The sequence below is a fragment of the Ambystoma mexicanum genome, chromosome 4q, assembly GCF_040938575.1.
Source record: "Ambystoma mexicanum isolate Mex_15411 chromosome 4q, UKY_AmexF1_1, whole genome shotgun sequence".
Lineage (NCBI taxonomy): Eukaryota > Metazoa > Chordata > Amphibia > Caudata > Ambystomatidae > Ambystoma > Ambystoma mexicanum.
The window spans coordinates 73,192,907-73,218,007 of record NC_090928.1 but is presented as its reverse complement, the minus strand read 5'-3'; positions in this window follow the sequence as shown (position 1 = coordinate 73,218,007).

The window sequence follows — 25,101 nt, the reverse complement described above, 5'->3', positions numbered from 1 at the left end:
AGGGTTTGGAGATGATTGTTACATGTGGCACGTATCACCTGCCACGTTCAGCTCCAACCCCTTCTCTGGCTTCCTTGCAGCTCATATACAGGAACGAGGAAGCTCTCCCAGCTTCCTGGTTCCTATTTGTGAGGACCACAGAGGAGCCAAGTGTGGCCTGGAGTGACTGATTGAAGCTGGTAAAACAGGTAAGATGGCCATTTCTTTAAAATGTGATGTGTGTTTTGCATGTGTGAAGTGTGTGTCAGATGAATGTCTGTGCTATGGGTCAGAAAGTGGTGGGTGAATGAGATGAGATGTGATATTGTGTGTGTTTGAATGGTCTGGGTGGGTGGGTGTGTGCTTGTGTAGATAATGCAGTGAGACTGGATGTAAGAGAAGGTGTATGAGTGAATGACTGGTGGGTGAATGAGTATGAATGTGGTAGTGTGTGTTTGAATGTTCTGGGTGAATGGGAGAGCTTGTGCCTTTGTAGAGAATGCAGTGAGAGTGGATTTAAGAGAAGATGTATGAGTGAGTGATTGGTGGGCGAATGAGTATGAATGTGATAGTGTGTTTCAATGTTCTGGATGGATATGTATCTGTGTGAAGAATGCAGTGTGATTGGATGCGAGAGAAGGTGTATAAGTCTGTGTGTGGTGGGAGAATGAGTAGGAATGTGATAGTGTGTGTTTGAATGTTCTAGGTGGGTCCGTTCGTGTGTGGATAATGCAGTGCAAGTGGATGTGAGAGGTTTATGGGTGATTGAATGGTTGGTGAGTGAGAAGGAATGTGAGTGTGTGTGTGTGTGTGTCTGTTTGTGTGTACACACATTCTGGGTGGGTGGGGTGCCTGGGTGGGTGCCAGTGTAAGTGCATGTGAGAGACGGTATATGGTACATGGGTGTGAATGTTCTGGGTGGGTGGGTGGCTGCATGCCTGTGTGGTGAATGAATGTGAGTGGAGATGTATGGGTGGGTGAAAAGGGATGCCTGTGTGTGTGTGGGGTGAGGTGTTTGTGTGTGTAAGGCCATGGGGGACTGAGGATCACTACAGCATTTTTGAGACATCCTTTATTGACTTTGATCGTTTTACTGGTATTTTCAGGCAAAGACAATTTCATGTGTGCCATTACCTGGCTAGACTGGCATTTTGATTCAGCCAGTCTAGCCATTGCTTGCTGTGGCATGACCTTTATTACTCATCATCTTTGATGAAGCAAGCATGATAAGTAGTATTACCTTGCTAGACTAACATTTTGCTGTAGCGGCCTGTATATTTCTTACTGTAGCATGCCTTTTTATTAACTGAGCATCTATGATGAAGCAAGCATCTATGATGAAGCAAGGAAGATAAGTGTTCTTATGGCTCTAGACTGGTTTACATTGGAACCAGTTAGGACATGTTTTCTTATTGTGACATTCTGTAGTGGGTGAGTGGGCACTGCTAAGTTCTTCTATTATCTCTTAAAGAAACGTTTTTATAAATGTTTTACTTGATTGAGAAAATGTGCGCACGGGGTGCAAACCCTCTGATTCGTGCCTCCGTGCTGGGCAGAAGATAACAACTGAGAAAAAAGGACCAAGGCTGTCGTTGATGGCTGCACTCCCTGAGATACACTTAGAAGTGTTACTAAAAACTTCAAAAATGTCTGTCCATGTTCAATAATAGCATTCCACATGACCAAGGACAGGATGGGGTGGATTGGGTGTTATAACAAGAAGATGCAATTTGAGCATCCAAAGAGTTTATCATGATATTATTGAATTTCATTTCACTCAATTCCTATTTTGAACACAACAAAAAATTCTACCTACAAACATCGGGGACTGCCATGGTAGCCACCATGGTACCAGCATAGGCAAATTGCGTTATGTATAAGTTTGAGAGCCTCCACATTTTGAAACATCCAGTCTGGCAGAAATACTTGAAGACTTGGGTACGCTACATTAGTAACCAGCGAGGGTCAATTAGAATGTAACAAACAATCTGATTGGCCCTCGCCAGGGCATTACCCGACCGGGAATCCCTCGCCAGGATTCCTTTCCTTTGTTCCCGGTGGGGGGCATGGCAGCCCCTCAGCCAATGAGGAGGCTCGAAATGGGGCAATCCCCACTCTGAGCCTCCACACGGCTGGAGGCTGCCATCCTCCTCCACCAGGGATTCAGGTGTTTTCTTTCGTCCTCCCCCCTCCAAACAGTCCCCTCCCCGCCCTCCCAACCCCACTTACCTTCTTTTTTCTCCTTTTTCAGGAGTGAACACGCTGGGAACAAATCTGTCCCCAGCGCGTCCACTCCCAATGGCCACCATGGAAAGGGAAACGTAGTCCGTTTTCACTCGCCCCGGGGCATTACCTGACTCAGTAATGCCCCCATGGCTCAGGGCTTATTGCTTAATTGATGTCATTTTTCAAGTCTGGCTTGGCAACAGGGCATCATTACACAACTTCCTTAATCATAACAATGCAATAGATCAAAGGATCCAATTTACAGCGGATATAGGTACCCTAGATGTATACTTCCTTGGCATACAAATATAAGAGTACTAGAATGCAAAATATCTACCACCGTGTACACAAAAACAAGACACAGGAACAATTTACTTTACAGTCTTGAATTTTCATCGCCAGAATACTCTCAAAAATCTACCATCCAGGCAAATGCTAAGAATCAAGATGATTGTAAGCGATTCTGCAGAATGTGAAGTGGAAGTCTCCAAACTCTGCGAGAAATTTAGAGAAAGAGGATATCCCGAACAAGATTTAACAATAGCAGACACAAGAACAACAACAAACACATGTGAACACTTATTGCAAAATTAGACTAAGCTCGAATTGCCGCCATTGGTGTTTGTATATAAGTATTCTACCCAAAGCCAACATGTAAAGACATGTTTTTCAAAACAATGGAACATTTTAACTAATGACGAATGTACTAAAACCTTTTTCCTAACCCTCCAGTGTTCAGCTACTAGATGCCTACCAGGGGAGTGAACATTTAAGGCAACTGCTTGTGAACACTAGGAGCGAATCTCGACAATTCAAGAAGGAGAAGAAACCAGGAACGTTCCTGTGCCTCAACTGTGGGAATTGTAATAATGTGTTAAAAGGAGCACATGCTTTTCATCCAAGGACAGGCAAAAAATAAAACTCAACTATTTTGCTACTTGATTAATTGAACATGCAATTTATGGCATCACATGCCCATGTGGCATCTATTACATTGGCGAGACAGCACATAATATTAGAATTTGCATGAATGAACACAAATACTGCATTAGGAACCACAACATGACCTCGGCAGTTGTGAAACATTTTCATGAAAAAGGACACAACATTGCCCGGACAAATTTTCACGTCCTGGATATTATTAACACAAAAAGCCATAAAGGAGATATGAAAGAAGAAGATCACAACATGAGGCCTATTGGATCGACCGACTGGACGCACTTGTGCCCAACGGTATGAACGAGGAGTGGGATTTAAACTGTTTACATTCACTACAAAGCATTCTACCGCTCATTATTCTTTAGCTAATGTGTTGTATTATCTGTAGGCAACGACCATCCACTGAAGTATAAAATTAGAGACACGTTTATGTTTGCTTTACAAGTGCAGCAAGGTCACTATTTTCAATACCACCTATAGGTTATTGACTCAACATAGGGCAGAAGGTAGTCACACTTCCTGAATAGCACTACATATCCACCACGGGGACACTTAGTATTGCAAGAGCAGATCTTTGAAGCCATATGCAAGCTTATGTCTGAAGCGTACAAAGGCATCAGCACTATTCATCTCTAGCTCGAATGTGTACGAACATCTGGCACTAACACAGTATACCAGTTTACTATGCATAGTGTATGTGCATCATGAACACAAATCTATAAGTGTACTTCCACCGGTTAATACATTATTAGAGTTAGTATGACACCATACAACCTACCACTATGAACGCTAACCTGACAACAGTACTGATCATTTGAATGTTTTATAATGTAACCTGTTCTTGGCATTTTTCTCTTTTTCACCTACATTTTCTTTCTCTAAATGTTGTCGATTTTGTTGTCTTTGTCGTTTTTGTTTTGTGGCCTACTGTGATTTATGATTCATATATGATTTACGCTTATCTTTTTTTGAAATTTTACTATGTTCATTTTATTTGATGTGATTTCATTTTGATTTGATTAGTTTTTTCTTCAATTTCATTTCTATCATTTGTTGGTATGGCATACTGACCCTTGATTTCTGATGAAATATCATAGTGGCTCACATTTTCTTGGCCTATATTTACCCAAGCCCCCACTGTAAAAACCACCAATATTTAGGATCCTCCAATGGAAATAGGGTTTAGTGACCAACCAAAGCTATTTGACAGTCATGTACTGTAAGGATATTTGGCATGTTACAGCACAGAGTACAGCACTACTGCACAAGTAGCATTACAGCACTACTGCACAAGTAGCATTTTTTTTTGCAGCACCACCACAAGGGTGCGGTGCATTGCTATATGGGTTAGCAGACTAACAAGGAAAGACAGACTATTCAGTCAAAAAACGATTTTAACATATAAGATGCAAAGCTATTTTTACAGTTAAAAGCACACGTGTTCATTTAAAAATGCACACTATTTTTCACCTGAAATGCCTATATTGCTAGAGACACATTTGAAAATTAACAGCTAACATATTAACCATTAACCTGACTAATAAAACCTTATTTTAATATAACTCACTAATAAAATGTGTTCTCTACTGCAGAATTAGGCATACTTTGAAAACCAGTTAAATGAGTGTGCAGATTTTTCCTCTCTTCTCTGCCTGATTATCCGTGTTGTTGTGCACAGTAACTGCAGGAGGAAGGAAGTCAGATTTGCAACAATTGCAAATGTATAAGCGAAGCTATTGTTTAAAAGTAGGAGGATGAGAGATGATGGATTTCATTGGAACACGTCATAAAGAGGGCTGAGAGGAAAGTTTTAGTGGGCAGTAGCAGGGAAAAAGACAGGCAGACATCTTTCTGCACTACTGGGGAGAAGACCTGGCTGTGGGGGTGTCCTGCTGCAGTCGAGACTGGGGAAAGCTGAAAGAATTACCTTTCCACTGGCAGAGGCAGTCCTATCTGAAAAAGCTGAGAATTCCAGGCAATGACTCCGGCTTGAGAAGGCAAGCGTTCCTTTTTGTTGGAGTTAAGCCAAGAGAGCCACATTCACAGAGAGAAGACTCTGAACAGATAAGGTAATTACCTAACTGGGGGAGCTGTGTGTGTGCACGAAAGTATGCAGTCAGTGTAGAAAAATGAAAGTCCCGTGCGTGTCTTAATCAAGTGCTAATGTTGCAATTTAAGTTCTGTTCTCCGCCACTATAATTGCAGTGTGTCATTGAAAATGCTTTGATTGTTCCCTTTTATTGCTGTAAAGAATGAGATCATGTCTAAATGCAAATTTTATAATACAGAAAATATTTGAAAACAGACGGGTGGTTTATTTTCTATTTACCATTACAATGCCAATGATGTGGGGAGATTTTTAAACAGTGCAATGGTCATTTTAAGACAGATGTGTGTATGTCAGAATCAGTATGAATAATTGTGAGTGACTGTAGTATAACTTGTTGGAGGTACATGAGCCAACGGGAAGAGAGACTCTCTGAACATAGCTCCCTACCGTATATAAGGTAGTGGAAATTACCACAAGACTACCACATATAGCTCTCTGTCGTAAATAAGTCAGTGAGTTTGCCCATGGTGGCGCACCAACACTATCCCTGGAAATTGTGGTTTCCCTAGAATGCAGGTCTGAGGTCTCTCTAGTGATCACACGAAAAATCTAAGCGAAGATAAGGGATTCTGGACATTGGGGCCACAAATAAAACAAGGGAATTATGCTCACCAAAATACCACCAACCACGTATACCAAATATGCAGGTCTGGGTGCTGAAATAATGCATGTCCATTGTATTATTGTTGCACATGGCCAAATCTGAATACAAAGAGTGATTATTGCTAAGTTATTTCTCGGCGGTAATAAAATACCGTCAGGCCCCAAATCTCCACAAAATACCCTACATATTTATGGTGCGTTGCAGGCCGGGAAAGTGATCATAGAGTACCTACTGGGCGTGGCAAGCGTGTCTCACACTGCCATTTGCACATTAAAGGGAACCCATTTTATAATAGCAGTGTGCCACTAAAAACGAATTTCAGAATGTCACAAAGAGAAACCACATTCTCAGATCTAGTGCAATATTTAGAGGCAAAGTTATTTGCACATGGGAATTGGTCTTCGAACAGTACCTTAGAATGGAGTATGCCAACTGTATATGTGGATGGTTGTGCTTTTCACATTGAAAATGACAGTAATAAACAATTAGTGGCAGGAATAGGAAATGTCTGGTTGAAATGTGAAGGCGTTCCTAGTATAGGGATGAGGATTGGAGATAGGAGCAGTCAGGTGGCGGAATTGGCAGCCATCTATAAAGCAATTGCTACTGCAGTTGATAAAAAGTTCAGTGAAATTGTCCTGGTGACTGATTCTGACTATGCACGGAATAGCTTTGTGGAGTATTTGCCTGGTTGGAAAGCAAGAGGCATGATTACATACAACAAAAAGCCACTTAAACATGGAAAAATGATACAAGCCATAGACAAATTGGTGTCAGAAAATAATTTAACAATATACTGGAGAAAAATTCGTGGGCATTTAAAAACACCAGGAGAGGATAAGGAGGGAAATGATAAGGCAGACCATCTGGCTAAGATTGGGGCTGTGATGGGAGAATTGCTACCTATTGATTATTTAATGGGTGAAATACAAATTGATGCAGTCACACGTTCTAAAGCACCAAAGGAGGTAGATCAACCGGTGGTGCAGTGGAGTCATGACACGCCAGACCAAGATTTGATTGAGGCACAAAAGAATGATCAAATTTTGGGAATCTATTATAATCATTTGATAGATCCTGAAAAAAATCCTTTAACAGAAAATGATTGTATGGGAAAAGAAGAGTTGAGGGTGTTATTAAAGAACAAAACACGAATTAGATTACAGGATGGGCTCATGATTAGAGAGTCCATAACAGGGCAAATACAGTGGGTAGTACCCCTTTCATTCAGAGGACTAATGCTACACCATGCACACGATGCCATAACTGCAGGCCATAGAGGTTCACAAAAGACATTAGAAATACTAAAAGATTATGCTTACTGGCCACATATGTCCCAAGATGTGGAATTATATACTAGAGGATGTCTAGTATGCGCCCAATTTAAACCTGCTTCACCAATGCATAGAGCACCATTGATGAAAAGAGGCCTAACTCTCCCATGGTCAGATTTGCAAATAGACTATGTAGGTCCTTTAAAAAGGTCGAGCAGGGGACACCGCTATATTTTGAGTGTGGTATGTTTGATGTCAAAATGGATTGAGTGCATTCCCGCACCAGATTGTAGTGCGCAAACAGCAGCCACATTGCTGGTGAACCATGTGTTCTCAAGGTTTGGGTTGCCACAAAGAATTGAGTCAGACAGAGGAAGTCATTTCACAAGTAATCTAATGAGTAAGGTATGGCAAATACTAGGTGTGAAAAGGAAACTACATATCGCATATCGGGCGGCGTCTTCAGGTACAGTTGAAAGAAGCAATAGGTCTGTTGTGGACATTTTAAAGAAATTTGTGGCAGAAGCAGGTTCCAGCTGGGATTTGCGTTTACCATTGGTTTTGATGGCAATCAGGTCGACTCCTGCCAAAGCAACAGGTGTTAGCCCCCATGAGGTCTTAACAGGTAGGAAAATGGTGTTACCACAACACCTACTATACAGAACACATGAGCAAACTCTAGTGAGTGCATCCACAGTTCATGAATATATTGATGAACTGAGGAGGCATTTGCAACATGCATTTGCTTTTGTGCAGAGAAATCTGGAAAGAGCTGCTGACAGTGCTAAGTCATATTATGACAAAAAGACATCAGTAAAGGAATACAATGTAGGGGATCAGGTGTACAAGTTTCATTTTGGAAAAAGTAAACAGAAAAATTCTAAATTTCTGGCAGCCTGGCAGGGGCCATTTCGAATTATAGATAAAGTATCTCCTGTAGTGTATAAAATTTTGAAAAATGAAGGTGAAACAGCAATAGAGCAGTTTGTCCATGTAAATCAAATCAAACCATGCCATCCCAGACATGAGATCAGGCAGCTTGAGCATGTGGAAACGGATAGAGTCCCTTGAGAAAATAAATGGGTGTGATCAGGAGGCAGTGACAAAGAAGTTAAAAAAAAGTTGATTGTTATGATGGCACATAAACACTGTAATATATGTGAAAATATATAATATAAATAAATAAATAAATAAATAAATAAATAAATGCACATATAACGGAAGCTCGTGGTTGGTGTGCAGAGAGAAAGTGTATTAAATATTGAATGCTGTTTTATATGTGTTTGTTTTCTTTTAACTTGTGTTTAATTTCAGAAAAAAAAAAAAAAAAAAAACGAAGTATTTTTACCAAGCATGTTTTATTTTTGGCAAAAGGATGAAGTTAGTATTGTGCTATGTACTTAATCTGTTTATTTTCTATTTTGATTTAGACGATTAACATTATTTGATCGGAGGTTCCGGGATCAGAGGCCACGGGAGACGATGGAGTCCTGGAGTCCCCTGGATGAAGACCAAAAGATGCCTGCCTCCAGGTGGAGGTGAAGACAAAATAACCGGAATGCCAAAAGAGATGACTACTGTGGATTCAAGATTGCCAAGATGAAAGAGTACTCGAATGAACCGAATAACATCGCTGGCCGGGACATACCAAAAGAGACAAAGCAAAAGTTCCGGCATATGAAGTTCCACGTATTTATTATTTTAATTATTTATTTTAACTTGTTATATTACTTATTTGTTTTAGTTAGTTGTTTTATTTCATTGTTTTTAATTGACTTGGAAAATTTAAACTTAAAGTAATGCCACTTCCACTGAGAAGGCAAATGTGGAACATTTTATGAACTGATGGACTCAGATGAAATGTTAATTGCAAATTTTCATTGATGCACATGAATATTCATTTTGTTGGATTGCTATATTGTAAAAAAAAAAATAGAACAAGTTGTTTTTAGGAATTGGCTTGGATTATAGCCAAGTTCTAAAAACAAAAGGAGGGTATATGTAAGGATATTTGGCATGTTACAGCACAGAGTACAGCACTACTGCACAAGTAGCATTACAGCACTACTGCACAAGTAGCATTTTTTTTTGCAGCACCACCACAAGGGTGCGGTGCATTGCTATATGGGTTAGCAGACTAACAAGGAAAGACAGACTATTCAGTCAAAAAACGATTTTAACATATAAGATGCAAAGCTATTTTTACAGTTAAAAGCACACGTGTTCATTTAAAAATGCACACTATTTTTCACCTGAAATGCCTATATTGCTAGAGACACATTTGAAAATTAACAGCTAACATATTAACCATTAACCTGACTAATAAAACCTTATTTTAATATAACTCACTAATAAAATGTGTTCTCTACTGCAGAATTAGGCATACTTTGAAAACCAGTTAAATGAGTGTGCAGATTTTTCCTCTCTTCTCTGCCTGATTATCCGTGTTGTTGTGCACAGTAACTGCAGGAGGAAGGAAGTCAGATTTGCAACAATTGCAAATGTATAAGCGAAGCTATTGTTTAAAAGTAGGAGGATGAGAGATGATGGATTTCATTGGAACACGTCATAAAGAGGGCTGAGAGGAAAGTTTTAGTGGGCAGTAGCAGGGAAAAAGACAGGCAGACATCTTTCTGCACTACTGGGGAGAAGACCTGGCTGTGGGGGTGTCCTGCTGCAGTCGAGACTGGGGAAAGCTGAAAGAATTACCTTTCCACTGGCAGAGGCAGTCCTATCTGAAAAAGCTGAGAATTCCAGGCAATGACTCCGGCTTGAGAAGGCAAGCGTTCCTTTTTGTTGGAGTTAAGCCAAGAGAGCCACATTCACAGAGAGAAGACTCTGAACAGATAAGGTAATTACCTAACTGGGGGAGCTGTGTGTGTGCACGAAAGTATGCAGTCAGTGTAGAAAAATGAAAGTCCCGTGCGTGTCTTAATCAAGTGCTAATGTTGCAATTTAAGTTCTGTTCTCCGCCACTATAATTGCAGTGTGTCATTGAAAATGCTTTGATTGTTCCCTTTTATTGCTGTAAAGAATGAGATCATGTCTAAATGCAAATTTTATAATACAGAAAATATTTGAAAACAGACGGGTGGTTTATTTTCTATTTACCATTACAATGCCAATGATGTGGGGAGATTTTTAAACAGTGCAATGGTCATTTTAAGACAGATGTGTGTATGTCAGAATCAGTATGAATAATTGTGAGTGACTGTAGTATAACTTGTTGGAGGTACATGAGCCAACGGGAAGAGAGACTCTCTGAACATAGCTCCCTACCGTATATAAGGTAGTGGAAATTACCACAAGACTACCACATATAGCTCTCTGTCGTAAATAAGTCAGTGAGTTTGCCCATGGTGGCGCACCAACACTATCCCTGGAAATTGTGGTTTCCCTAGAATGCAGGTCTGAGGTCTCTCTAGTGATCACACGAAAAATCTAAGCGAAGATAAGGGATTCTGGACATTGGGGCCACAAATAAAACAAGGGAATTATGCTCACCAAAATACCACCAACCACGTATACCAAATATGCAGGTCTGGGTGCTGAAATAATGCATGTCCATTGTATTATTGTTGCACATGGCCAAATCTGAATACAAAGAGTGATTATTGCTAAGTTATTTCTCGGCGGTAATAAAATACCGTCAGGCCCCAAATCTCCACAAAATACCCTAAAATACCCTACAGTACAGTTTCATAGAAAGCACATTAGGTACAATTCACAGTCCATCCGCCTCGAAGAGAGGGAGTCCAATCTCTCGATCCAGTCTGTCTCTTTTTGTAAGAGTGTCTTGTGAACACCCCCCCCCTCTGTTGTTAACTTTACTTTCACCTGTTCCAAGATAACACACCTCATTTGTGAAATGTTGTGTCTTGCTTCTATGAAATGAGTAGACACTGGTGACTTCAGATTTTTAGTCCTTATATGTGATTTATGCTCTGTCCATTGTGTGTTCACTTTCCGTGTTGTTATCCCTACATAGAACAATCTGCATGGACATTTCAAAGCATAGATACCATTACTGGAGTTGCACGTGCAAGAGTGCTTTCCCTGAGAAGAGATGTCTGATTTCATTCCCCTTTATGATGTTATTGCAATGTTGGCAGTTTCGGCACAGTACCGTGCCCTTGAATTCAATGCGTGGTGTTTTACTATCAGTCATATAAGCCCTCACCAGCGAATTACAAAGTGTCAAAACTGCCAACTAAACCACTCTTGCACGTGTGACTCCAGTAATGGTATCTATGCTTTGAAATGTCCATGCAGATTGCTCTATGTAGGGATAACAACACGGAAAATGAAAACACGATGGACAGAGCATAAATCAAATATAATGGAAAACACCTTTAATGCAATTTTGCACACTTACTTCACAACTTCTGATCATATAGTGATCACGCAAGAGGCGGGGGCAGGAGAATGTCGTAGTTTTGAGCAAATATATGTCCCCACCCTTCCTCTTGCTCAATGTGACTAGTAGGATAACAAGTTAGAAACACCTTTTGAGTACCGTTACACACACTTTGATATTTTCCACCAGTCCAGTCACATATTTATCTGTGGAGAGGTGATGTCATGAGGATGCCATCCGCAGAGTGCATATTTTGAGATGACCCAATTTAGAATACTACAGTGCCGGCTCACGCACATGTGAGAACAGGTGGATTACACTGTATAATGATCCCCAAGCAAGGTGGCCGACCTATGATGCCACGGCCACCAGTGAGCGTGAGCACAGTATCCAAGGCAACGTAATGCTTATCTTCGAGCGTTGCTGAACGGTTCGGCTTTCTCGCCTTCGGTCGCTCCACGCCAAAGAATGACATCAAAGACCGCTTGGAAGGTAAGGAAACAAACTGCATGGAATCCTCAGCGATTATAGTAGTAGAAGGGAGGGAATTGTGAACCTGTACCGCAGGAATAGATAAAGGATATTTACATTCACGTGGGACTCGATGCGGCTATACTCACTTGCAGAAGTGAAAAAACTGTATATCTTATGCACTGCGATTTTGACATCTCTACGGACATGAAACAATCTAATTTTGACTGTACTGTGCACAGCACACATTAATGTAATGATCTTAATATGTCATGGAAAACCGAAGTTACGAAATCACACGGTCTGATAGCTTGCTTTATAGATGCAGAGCACTACGCTTAACACAGGAACCTGAGAAGACATACCTAAGCAGTGTTGTGGGAGCACACATTTTTCTTTAACTAGCATGGGTGAAGACATATAATAAGCTCTGACTTTAAACTCAGTGCTTGGATTAAATTCTGATGAAATGCCCTCTATCTGTTCTCGGTCATCACATAGTGCGAGAGAGGGATTCTGGTTTATTACACCTATTCAAAGCTGAATATTGGAGTACGAGACACCAAGACCACTGGTAAGATACCTGGGGCATTTATGCCCAGGTAAATATTTAAGTGTAAATGCGTTATAGGTTCCACGCATCACCTTATATGACTCTGGATTGTGTAAGGATAGTGATGTATGTTATAATTTTATGTAGGTTTTTACAACTGTGTGAGTTAAGAAGGGATTGGGAGAAAGTTGGACCAGAACACCTAATTATTGTATTGACGGAAGAGCAACCTTTGAAGGTTAGATAAATTGGGACTCACGTTGTTAGTCCAAAAGAGTGAGAAGACGAATCACCAAAACTAAAGCTTACGTTATTCTTAATTTCAGATTCATGGATGAATGTGAACAAGACTATTTGTTAGAAGTCTAAGTTGTACAATCCCTGATGAAGGATGATATAACCGAAACGTGTCGGCTAACTACTGAATGACTGAATTCAGACCAAAAACTGTATATGGTTCCACTGTTGTATTAAGGGAAAGAGGTTGAACTGAGTTTGAACATTTACACTGAAAATGATACACAAGAACCTGCTTAATTGTGTATTTGCGAAATCTCGCTACTTGATAAACATAAATGCAATTGTCATGGTGAAATTGAACCACACTTTTAAAAGGATTTGTTTGAAATTTTGTTGAAAACTTGAGTAAAAAAGAACTTTTTATGTAACATATGGAGAATTGTGGAATTGTTACTTTGGTTGGTGCAATTTATAATGACTCCTTTGTGTGAACATATTGAATAATATTTAAATATATTTGTGTATACAAAGTAAAATTGGACGGTATTGGACTCCATTAGAGTGCATTGGGGTTGCCTGTTGGCAACAATGGGTTATATGGGTTTTTTGTTCTAATTGGTCTGCTAAGGCCAGGAGATGATACCACCATGCACCAGAATGTGTTGAACTTTATTCCAAAAGGTTTAGAAACACTATTAATAGAACAGACATATCACTATTAAAAAAAAAAACACAGGTGTGCCCCTTTACGTATAACTACGTTACTTCTTCTATCACTTCCTGTGATGTCATTGGAGGTCAAGGGCCGTGTGACATCATTTCCGCTACACCTGGCATTTCGGTGAAATGATGTACCTGCAAAAGGTGAAACAGGCACCCCTGATAGGTATACCTCCATCTGCTTTCAGGGTCACAAAAGCCAAGGGCAAGCTATACTCTTCCGGAGGGGTTTGAGCGGGTACTGAAGCAACTGAAACAACTATAGTAGCCGGTACCAAAATAAAATAATGTCCAACCAATGTTATAAAAAAATAGAATCTTTAACTAAACTACCAAAAATTAACACAAATAATAAAAAACTAAAGCCCACCCACATAAGGGAAAACAGAAAAAACAGGCTTTAATTTAAAGCGGCAGTTTGGGTTCCTAGAGAGGGGTGCTCTGGCACAGATGCCAAGTGCACAATTTCGAAGTAAGTAAATTAGTCTTTCTCAAGGGTTTTGACAACCATTTGGCAGGAGAAAGTAAAGGGGCTTGAAAGTCACTCGGGTTGGGGTGTGTTGCTAGCACTGGGCCAATATGACTGCAATCCTCTGAGTTCCACTAGATGAACTTCCAAGCGATACCTTCTTAACTATTAAAAAAAGCACTGACACTTACCCCTATGATGGGAAATGCAAGCTGCAAACTTCGGGCACTGCCAGAAAACCATGGAGAACGGAATTGTGCATGCATGTCTGGTCTGTAGGATGTGAAGCAAACAGACCTGCAAGTAAGCAGGGTGGCGTGCGGAGGCTTGCAGAACATGCCGACAGGTGCAACTTGTGCAAGTGCAATTCTTTAGAGGAGAATGAAATACCAGCGAAAGAAGCTTCGGTAAGCTCCTCAATAAGCGCTGCACATGCTGGAGCTCTGGGAACAGCTACCTAGTGTGGAATTCAAGGAAAGCACTCGCCTCCTCAAAGCACACAAAAAAGAGTACTAGCTTTTCTGATCCTGGCATACATCCAACCACGAACACCCAATGGCAGAACTATGCAGACAAAAAACACAGAAGTAGACAGCAGAAAAACAATAATCTCACCTTGCCATTTCTGGTGAAAGCATAGATGTACCTCCCATGGCATACAAACAGGTGCTAAATCACATCAACTAACCCCTCATTAAACTAAGCAACACCAATCAACTCAGCATGCTAAAGCGCTACCAAGAAGGTCCTTACCGTATAAGATACTAAATATCTGTGAGACAATAGATGGGTCCGAGGCGTCCACCACGACAATAATCAAAGGAACACAGCCCACATATCCCCAATAGGAAGTATCCAATCGAATATGGTAGAGGGGTGAGGAGATTCCATCACATGTCTGCACTTTGAACCATAGTGGACTCCATCCATACTCACACCACAGTGACTGTAATGAATTAATATCCCTTTTGGAAGACCTAAACAAACATGCTGGAAGTTTTCTGGAAATAGAAGAGAGGATGGAATCAATTGAAAACAGAGTGGACAGTCTAGTGCACATGCAATGCCAACTGATTAAGATGCCAGTATTGTGCTAGAAGGCTATAGTAGACATGGCAAAATGAGTCTTCTGGGCATCCCTAGAGATTTTACAATGAGGCTGCAACAGGTATAGGTCAGAGACCAAGCCACCCACCTTAAAGGGGCCTTGCACATGTCTAATCTACTCAGTTTCCATATAACCAAGGAGTGCTTTGAACTTTACAGTTAGGAGGTGTAGAAAGAGAATCCCTACCTCAGCTTTCCTTGTCCTTAGCGGCGGGTTCCCCCCAAATGGGATCACACTTGCTGTGTCTATTGGAGAGGGCTATTGCATAGCAGGCTCACCGCTACCACCCAGAAGGATTGCGATATAATTTACTGTATGGACAGTTTTTACGGATACACCGTAACTGTACCGCTAAGCAGGTGTTTGTAAAGCATGCAACACAACTTAAAGACAGATTACTGGGAAGGCGGTATCCCAAAAGATTGGTAAAAGATAATCTAAACAGGGCTAGAAATACAAGTCGGGATGTATGCTTAACTCCCCATCTGAAAAACAAAGAAGAGAGACTAGTCTGCGTAACTACTTTTAATCCTGTTAGCAATGAGATTAAGAAGATAGTGAATCGCAACTGGGATTTAGTGAAACAACAAGGCGCTCTGTATAAAAAAACAATGTTTGCCTTAAAAAGGAACCAAAATTTGAGACAGAAATTGGTTCACACATATGTAGAGCCGCAAAAGGAGCAAACAATATGGAATCAATGGGGTCTAACTCCTGTTTTAGGCCATCATAAATGTGGAAGGTGCGTAGCTTGTCCACTTTCTGAAACTCGGTCTGAATTTATCTACAGACAAGTGAAGTGGCAATTTAGAACACATATGAATTGTAAAACAAAAAAAATGCAATTAACATCATTAGGTGTCCATGCGACCTGTTGTATGTTGGTAAGACAACGAGGGAAGTTAGACAAAGAATATCAGAGCTCAGGTCGTGTATACGTAATAGGGTGGCGGATAAGCCCTTAGTTGAGCATTTTTCATGCCTTGGACACAAAGATACTGAAGTAAGGTGGTTTGTTTTGCAGTCAATAAAACCTTCTAGTAGAGGCAGTGATATGTCCACAATATTACATGAAAAGGAACAGCGATGGATTTACATCTTAGACACAGTCCAACGAGGGTTGAATGTTTCTGTCAAATGGAACCACCTTATTGCAAAAAGGTGAAACAAAGACACTTGCGTGGCCAGTCTATAGAAACTGAATGATTCACTATGCTTCCTCCCGTGTGAGATATAAGAAGTATACAGATGTATACATAACCGCGACAGATACATTATAAATAGAGGTATAATATGCAGTGCATCATGAAACATCGAAAGGCTAGCATTAGATACATCTAATTCAGAAAATGATTGAAAGGACAGCATTGGTCTGTCATATCTGTACCATGTAAAACTATGGAAATGAGAGTAATATATTGCCATATTGGAGAACAGCTATATATGAGTCATAGACTAGATGGGAAATTGCAATGTTCAATAAGTGTCCTACCGTACCTTAGAATATAAGAACTGTTCTGTAGCTTTGGACTGAAACAAGAATTTTTCAAAGGACTATATTACACTGCCATATTGAAGAATATTTGTATTGAGTGTTAGAGACAATATGGGAAAGTACATCACCTAATACGCGTGCCAGTCTGGTAACATGAAATAAGATCCAATTATGTATTGAAATATAAGCAGCTCAAAGTGATGCGGGAAGTGTCCAGCATATGTGGATAGCGATCCATGAACTAAGTGGTCTTCTGTCTATGACCATGATCATATATTTAAAGACACTGTCGCATCCGCATTTTTGTATGGATGATTCATTGAGGACATTATAATTCTTCTCCTCACTAGCCGGTGGCAAAAAAGTTGAGCAAATAGCATAGGAAACATATTTGAGCTTAATATATACGCTCATTAGATTGTTAGCGTTACGTGTATGATGGCTCTAAGGGACCATTACATAGTCCTCTCTCTATGACCATTAAGTTTGAAGGAAGTGTCTATTTCATACTGACGCGAATGCGACGCGCCACTGATTGTATGCGAGCGTGCGTTTTGAAGGAAGAAACACACAGGGAAGTTGAAGGTAAGATGAGATGCCTATGAATTGATAAATTTGAGATGCGCAAAGCGGCGTGTCTATTTGATACTTAGAATAGCTTAGTAGTGATGATGAGAGGCTAAACGTACCAAAACAATAATTGGAGTTCTTATGGGGGGCCAGTTGTAATACACTCTTTTATTGAGGGTGCACAATGGGACAGAGATGGACAGTACCAATGGTGAGGTTTGGTGGTAGTGTAGATATTCACTTAGATAAATGAGCTATACAAATGGAATGGCCGGAACTAGTGGGTCAGGGTGCTACATTTAAAGGTAGACCCAGTACACTATAGTTGTGGGCATGAATTACCCATGTGTTCCCCTGCTTATATAATTGGGAGACATCAGATGTATATAATTTATATACATATAACTTATGTAAAATTCCCCAGAAACAACTAGGGCTAATAGGGTTCTTTCTATGTTTTGGCAGAGATACATTCCCAGTCTCTGAGGACTGTGGACTAATGAGAGACACAGGCAGAGGACGGTGGTCTTCATGTGGAAAAGCTTGGATGAACAGTTATCTATGAACCTCTAGTAAGTACCAGAATAGGAAAAATATATAGGTGAATATAAGTAAATAAGACCAACTATACAGTGGATTACAAATTACCATGGAGAATATGTGGTTTTCCATACTTATAGGTGAAACAAGGGATAGAGATGGGAGCATGTTGAAAATACCGAAAATCATAATGATAAAGTTTCACTGGAAGTGAGAATTGTGCGACATCTCTTTCGAGTAAGTGCCACTATCATTTAATGCCAAGTGGGCATCTTGTGATTAAAATGGACTTTTGTGGCTACAGAGGGTATTAGCTAAATTAGATTTTTATACCCATTAGGAAAGGCTTAACGGAATTGTAAGATTCCAATAAGCGTAGCCGGGATTAAATCATTACATCTTGACTTTCCCCTCAATCATATTTGGAGGTGAGTCTGACGGGGCAATAACTGAAGGATTGCTCAGTGAATTACATTAACTTGTATTTTTTGAAATAATGGGAGGATGACAGAGGGCGTTAATTGTTGACACTTTTTTATTTATTTTATTTTTGTAGATGACGTGGCTCACCTTTGCATATACGAAAGAAAATACATTTGTTTTTTTTTTGCCCTGAAGAAGGTTGTGCTAGCAAGAGAGCACTATTGTTGATGCTCGATCGTAGCAACTGAAATATGTGTCGACGTCAAGATCTTTTGGAACAATGACATACAGATAGTGGCACAGAGAATAGATAAAGGTACCGAAATACTATGCAAATGTACAAGAATAGAAAATGACAGATGTTTTACTGTTATTTCATGTGTAAAACCAATTTAGATAGTGTGAAAAAGAGTATGAATGTGAATGAGTGAAAGAGAGTGAGCAAAGGTGTGCATCAGATGCATCATTGTGATTTGTGTAATTTAATGATAGTTTTAGATACATTTTTCTAATAAAAGATAATGAAAAATGCTTTAAATCCAAATTGAGCGTTGAATAGTGTTTCTTTTGTCATCGTCCATCTACTAGTCCATGTGCTTTGTTTCTCCTTGTATAGCAGGTTCACCTCCTGGGTCTCAAAGGGACCCTTGGGAAGAAGGTATGAAATCCTTGGATTCATTATAAGGTGCAACAATCCTTGCAGTTGAGCCATGAGCAGCTGTTAGGGCTCTTGCAGAAGCACCATTTGAGGTTAGTGCAAGAATCCCAGGAGAGGAATGCACACACCATTGATAGAGGTGTTACTACATGATTGCAACACTAAATGTGACTGTCCCAAATTCAGACATCTCAAACTCCTGAGCAGCTTGTGCATCATCCGTGGAAAGTGCCCCAGGTGTTGCTACAAGCTGTCCTGCACCTTCACTTTGATAGTGATGCTGACAAAAGCAGTGATTTATATAAAATGTGTGACGGTGCTCGTCTGCTTCTTGTGAGAGATATATGGGTATTATCCAGGCACTGTCATAATATGCCCAGGTGCTAGCATCATTTACCAGCTGTCGCCATTTTATGGCCAGATAATACCATTATAACATTGCCTGGAAAAATACAGATGCTATGGCTACACAAAGGCTAAAACTTTTGGCTTTGCCAGTGCCTGTTTCTATATAAGGTAATTTATTATCAGTCTCGGCAGGGATATGACTGAGCATAGGACATGCTATTACCCCTTTTTCAGTAATGCCATCCGTTTAATCTTGATTATACCTAGATCACTCCATGCTCTGCTCTCGATCATACCCAAACTTACTCAGGCCTCTGCTCTTAACACCAAGAATCACTGAGAATGATACTTTAAGACTATATTCACCCTTGAAATATTCTTTTAATATCCAGAGTCACTAAGAACTGTTTTTCTTGGTAACCCAGGAACCTACTCAGAGCCCTGGTCTTCACGATTGTAGTTTCACTCAATGCACTGCTCCCGATTCCACCCTAAACTCTGCCCGCTCTTGGCTCCAAACTTGCCCAGAGTTCTGTGCATGGTAACACTCAGATTCATTTACTAAGAGCTTCTATTGTGAAACAAACATATTCACCCAGATATCTACTCTTCTTAATATACAAACACCAGAAAGTACTCCTTGTAATAAAACTTAATTCTCTCAAACCTCTGCTCCTGATATTAAAAGTAAACTAACAGAGACCACCAGGGGCCGTGGATCACGGTGGGTGTATAGAGACCAGCTCTGTGTGCCCATGCCCTGAAAAGTAATATATTGTTGTTTCCCCATTGCATCCCTGATCCGAGTTCAGGTTGCCGACCCGCAATAATATATTATATAATAAAAATATAATATAACGTGCCCCGGGGATCGTATTACCCTGGTGCATTAGAGAAGGCAGTGATCAGAGGCAGGCCCCAGCTAGGAGGACCGTGTATGGCAGATGAGGATTCAGCATCCCATCAGAGTCGCAGGAGGTGCTGCGCCTCTTGGTGGTGAGCGAGGTGGCCCGGCCGCAGAGGAGACGCGAGCTATGTGGTTCCCCGAGTCTATATGTGCTGGAGCGGGTGACACAAGCACCTCCCAGGCATGGGACAATGGAGTGAATGACACACGACTCCCCCATCTGTGTGCTGGATTAGGCAAGTGGAAGTCACCGAGGAGGACAGGCGTAACAGAGCAAGGTGCTCCGCTGGTGCTGACTAGCACAGCTGTGAGCCGCACGTAGTGGAAGAGAAACAGAGGCTGGAGGGCTGAGGTCCGTGTGTAGGTTTGACCTCGTTATGCCCAGGGAGTGGTATTGGTGGGCCAAAGTTGACTGGAGAAGGCCTCCAGTGCTTTGCAGTGTGGCGAATCTCTGCGGAGTAGATATTGATGGGTCTACCCATTTGCAATAAAAATCGAGGTCAAGGACGTGGACTACAAGATCACGAATAGAGCTGAGGCTCAGCAGGTTTTGCACCATCTCTATGAGGAAGCGCCAGACGATGAGGATCATCCAGTGAGTGGAGAAAGATCAGCAGATTGGGTCAGCTGAGGGGTCTTCTGCCATGGAAGAGAGTACCCGTAGATAGAAGTATCGGAGATTGAATACCCCCTCTCCAGTGAAGTAACAATAGCTTTAAGAGTGGCACAATTACCTGTTGGTTACATCCTTGATGTGTGGGAGATATAGAGCTTTTGTAATATGGGGGTCATGTGGGGAGTTCTTGTTGAGGGTAGTGCGGGGGCAGGAGTGAGTTACTCCTGGTGGGCCATTTGAGGATAGGCATTTCGGAGAGGGCCATGTGATCTTTCACTCTTAGGGGTTGTAGGGGTGGGAGGAGGGAAGAGGTCTGGGGTTGCATGCAGGAGGTGGGGAGCGTTCTTGTTGTGGATGGGGGAGTTATTTTAGTGGTCAGTTAGGAGGTGGTGGGTCGTTGTTGTTATGGCTGAAATAGGGAATATATGGGCAGGGCAGAAAGGTCATCTAACTGTGGGCACATTAAATGTCAAGAGTTTGAACTCATCCACTAAGCAGACTCTTGTGGTTAGCGCATTTCGGAAGGCAGGTCTGGACATTCTCATGTTGCAGGAAACTAGGCTTCTAGCAGGGGAGGAATGATGTATACCCAGTGGACAGATTGGCCAGATCTATTGGGCCTCTGGGGATTCAAAAAAGGGGAGTGTGGGCACTTTGTTTCACAAAAGGTTGAGGGTGGGGGATTCCACTGTGTGGAGAGGAGTTGATGGACCGGTCTTGCTGGTGACTGACACTATAGGGGGTGTTACGATGACAGTGGAAATGGTCTACTGTCCAAATCAGGGCTAGTTGGCATTTTTTCAGGGTGCTTTGGATCAATCCTTCTCAGTCAAGGTCTGCTGATATTCAGAGGAGATTTTAACATTTGGGCTGACCCAGGTTTGGATAGACTAGCCCTAAGGGAAGAGAAGCACTGAGGCCTGATGCAGGGTACAGTGTGTTTTAAGGCTCTCCTGGATTCACAGGGGCTGGTGGATGTGGGGAGGGGGTTGCATCTGCATGTTAGAAGTTTCACTTTCTTTTCAGCTCCCCATGGTACATACATCCGGATTGATTACTTGTGCTTGAGCAGGGAGATGGTATGTAGGGTGGTTTCCTGTGAGGGGGTTTCCATTGGTTGGTCAGACCATGATATAGTCAGTATGGACCATCTTTTAGATGGTTTGAACATGCACAACTTGAAACAGGTGAGGTGGATATCTGTATGGGATGGGAGACGGCAAAATCAACCTCGATGGGGTTATTTATAAGGGAAAGGACAAACAAAAGAAGAGAGAGGACACCGATGTAGAACAAACTGCATCGGGAGATTGGTTCATTGGAAGCAAGGCTGAAGGGTCTGGGAGAACTAGATGAGCTGCAGGATCCGGGAGAACTAGATGAGGACCACATGTTGGAAGTGAAGGAAAAACAGCAAGAATTGGAGATGGGCAAAGTTGTTGGGAAATGACAGTACTTGAGACAGAAATATTACGAGAAGGGGAAAAGGCGGACTCTATGCTAGCTGCTAGGCTTCGGGGGCAAAGGATGGAAAGCTGGGTTGAGGGGATAACAGTTTCTAACAGAAGCTTCAACTCGTCCCCAGAGGAGAAAGCTAAAAGTGTTGCCACTCTTTAAGAGATGTTTTACGCAAGAAAAAAGGTGGTGGAGGTACATGAGTTGGAGCAATAACTCAGTGGTGTTTCACTACCAATGTTGCACAGGGAGGAGGCCACCAGTGTGGATGCCCCCTTCAACCCGGAGGAAGTCTCATTGGCTATTGCGAGAATTCCCACTGGGAAGGTGCCCAGAGATGACAAGTTCACTATAGGCTTCTATAAAACATTTGCTGGGCTGTTGGTTCCCCAGTGCGTTCAACCCACAGTGCTTTGGAATCATACCAATGGTAAAAGGCACTATACAAATGCCCAATAACATAACATAACATAACATATGGTGAAACTGTATAACTCTATTCTTCACAACAGATGGGCCCCCGACATTTTGCCAGGCCTTAATATTGGTTATTAACAAGGAGGGGAAGGACCCTCAGTCCTGTATGTCTTACAGGACAATTTCCCTCCTTAATGTTGATGCAAAGATTTTTACGAGAGTGCTTGCCTCCAGGTTTGAGCACTTTATGCCTCGATTGGTCCACTCGGATCAGGAGGAGTTCATCCCAGGGAGGCAGGGAGGAATGAAGGCGTTCGATAGGGTGGGGTGGGATTTTTTTATCTGCACAAATTTGGGGATATGGTTCTCAATGGGATTACGGCAATTAACATGGAACTAAGAGCACGGATGGCAGGAAATGGGAAAGTCTCAAGTGTGTTTGTGTTGCAAAGGGGAACAAGGCAGGGTTGTACCTTAGCTCCATTGTTGTTTGCTTTATCATTGGAGCCTTTGGAAGAAGAAATAAGGAACTCTGCCACAGATAGAGGGAATCCAGGAAAGGGAGAAGGAATTTTAATTAGGGCTGTTTGCATATGATATCCTCCTTCACTTAAACATCTTCACACTTTGGTGCTGGTGGTTTTTGAGGTGATCAGGGACTTCGGGCCCATTTGGCGAATCTGTGTAGTGTAAACTTTCGACCATTGTTTGCAAGACTTTACAAGGAAAAGACTTGGAGTAAGCACACCATTTCTTGGATGGGTCGGCTTAATGCGCTAAAAATTAGCTTTTTGCCTAGGGTTCTCTATCTGTTACAGATGTTGCAGGTTAAGGTGCCTAAGTCTTTGTTGCAGAAGCAAAAGGATGTATGGTCTGCTTTCTCTGGCAGGTGCAAGAACCGTTAATTGCTTATGATACTTTGGTGCTCCCTAAGGATCAAGGGGGGTAGGTCTACCAGATTTGAGCTTGTACTACAGGGCAACGCAGTTGAGGGTAATGGTGCCGCATCCATGGGTGGATCGGGATAAGCAATGGGTGTATTTTGAAAACTATCTTCTGTGACCTGTAACAGTGGAAGAGTAGTTGTGGGTTCCCAAGAGGACGGTTCTGAAGAGGATCATAAAATATCATATTTTGGGATTCATTTGGAATACTTGGAGTAAGTGTCCTGGAATGGTGGGGGTCACTGCATGGCCTTCACCAATAGGTCATTTATGGGCATGACTGGTTTGTGATGATATTACCTATCTCTCCAGATATCAGGAATGGTTGGAGGATAGATTAGACAGGGTGGGTCAATTGTGGGTGAAGTGGAAATATATTTATATCCAGGAGTTGAAAGCTCCCTTGCATATTGGAAAGCTGCCATTGTTTTCATATTTACAGTTGAAAGGGGTGGTTACGGCAGAGAAATGGAAATTGGACATACAAAGGGATCTTACACCAAAAGAAAAAATATTAGATACGCAAGTGGATACTAAGGGATTGATATCAAGGTTATGTGCCACGTTGGTATTTATTTATTTATTGTTTGTTTGTTAGGTGCATATACAGGAAGTAAATACTGTTTAAAAGTGCACACAGGGCAACAGGGAGGGGAGAAGGGATGAAAAACATTGCAATACCAATATACTTTTCAATGCATTGGGAAGGGGAGGACAAACCTACTGTGCCTTGTGAGTGTTCAGAACACACAACGGCAGAAGGGAGAGGGAATGGGATAGGTGCTGGTGGTGCTCATGGGGAGCAGTTGAAGTGCAATGAACGGTATGTGTAAGATGAGGATGAAGGGTGAGCCAAGGCAAGTGCTGAGGATAGACAGAAGCTGTGGTGATTCGGTTTGGGAGGTCAGGATGCATAAGTGCCCTGAACACCAATCAAGCGACTGTGACATTAGCAGAGGAGAGAGGGAGGGAAGGAGGAGGAAAAGAGGAAAGTCTTGAGGATCTTCCAGAATTTAAGAAAGTCCTGTTCAAGACGAAGAGGGTGGGGGAGGCTGTTCCAAAGAAGGGAGCCAGCTGAGAAAAGTGATCAACCAGCTGCCCTCTGTTTAGCAAAATGCTTTACACGCAAGGAGTTGGTGCAGAGGAGCGCAGATGTCTACAGGGGGAATATTTCGTGAGAAAGAGTTGCAGATAGAGAGGTCCCCGGTCCCAGACAGTCTTGTGGATGATACAAAGGGATTTGAATTTAATTTGGCGAGGGGGAAGGATATGGACGGACTCAAAGCCAAATTGGAAAGAGATCTAGGCTAGGAAGTGGAAGGGCCATTATAGCGGAAAATTTGTAGAGGAACTCAAAAGACTTTGATTGCCTGCCAATATAAATTACATGGTGTGAAACTAGTACACAGAGGGCAGTATGACCCAGTCCAGCTGTCCAAAATGTTCCCATCGGTGAGTCCATATTGCTGGCATAAATGTGGTGAACGAGCAACATACTGGCATATGTGGGGGTCCTGAAAAGGTGAAGGTACCCTAGGCCAGGGTTTTGAGGAGGATAAAGGGGCCAGACGTACTGAACGAAGGCTGGACCCCATTTTAGTTCATTTCAGTTTTTAGGTGGAGGAGGATGACTGACGGTACATCCCGCACCTGGCTCATTTTATGTTGTTGGTGGCAA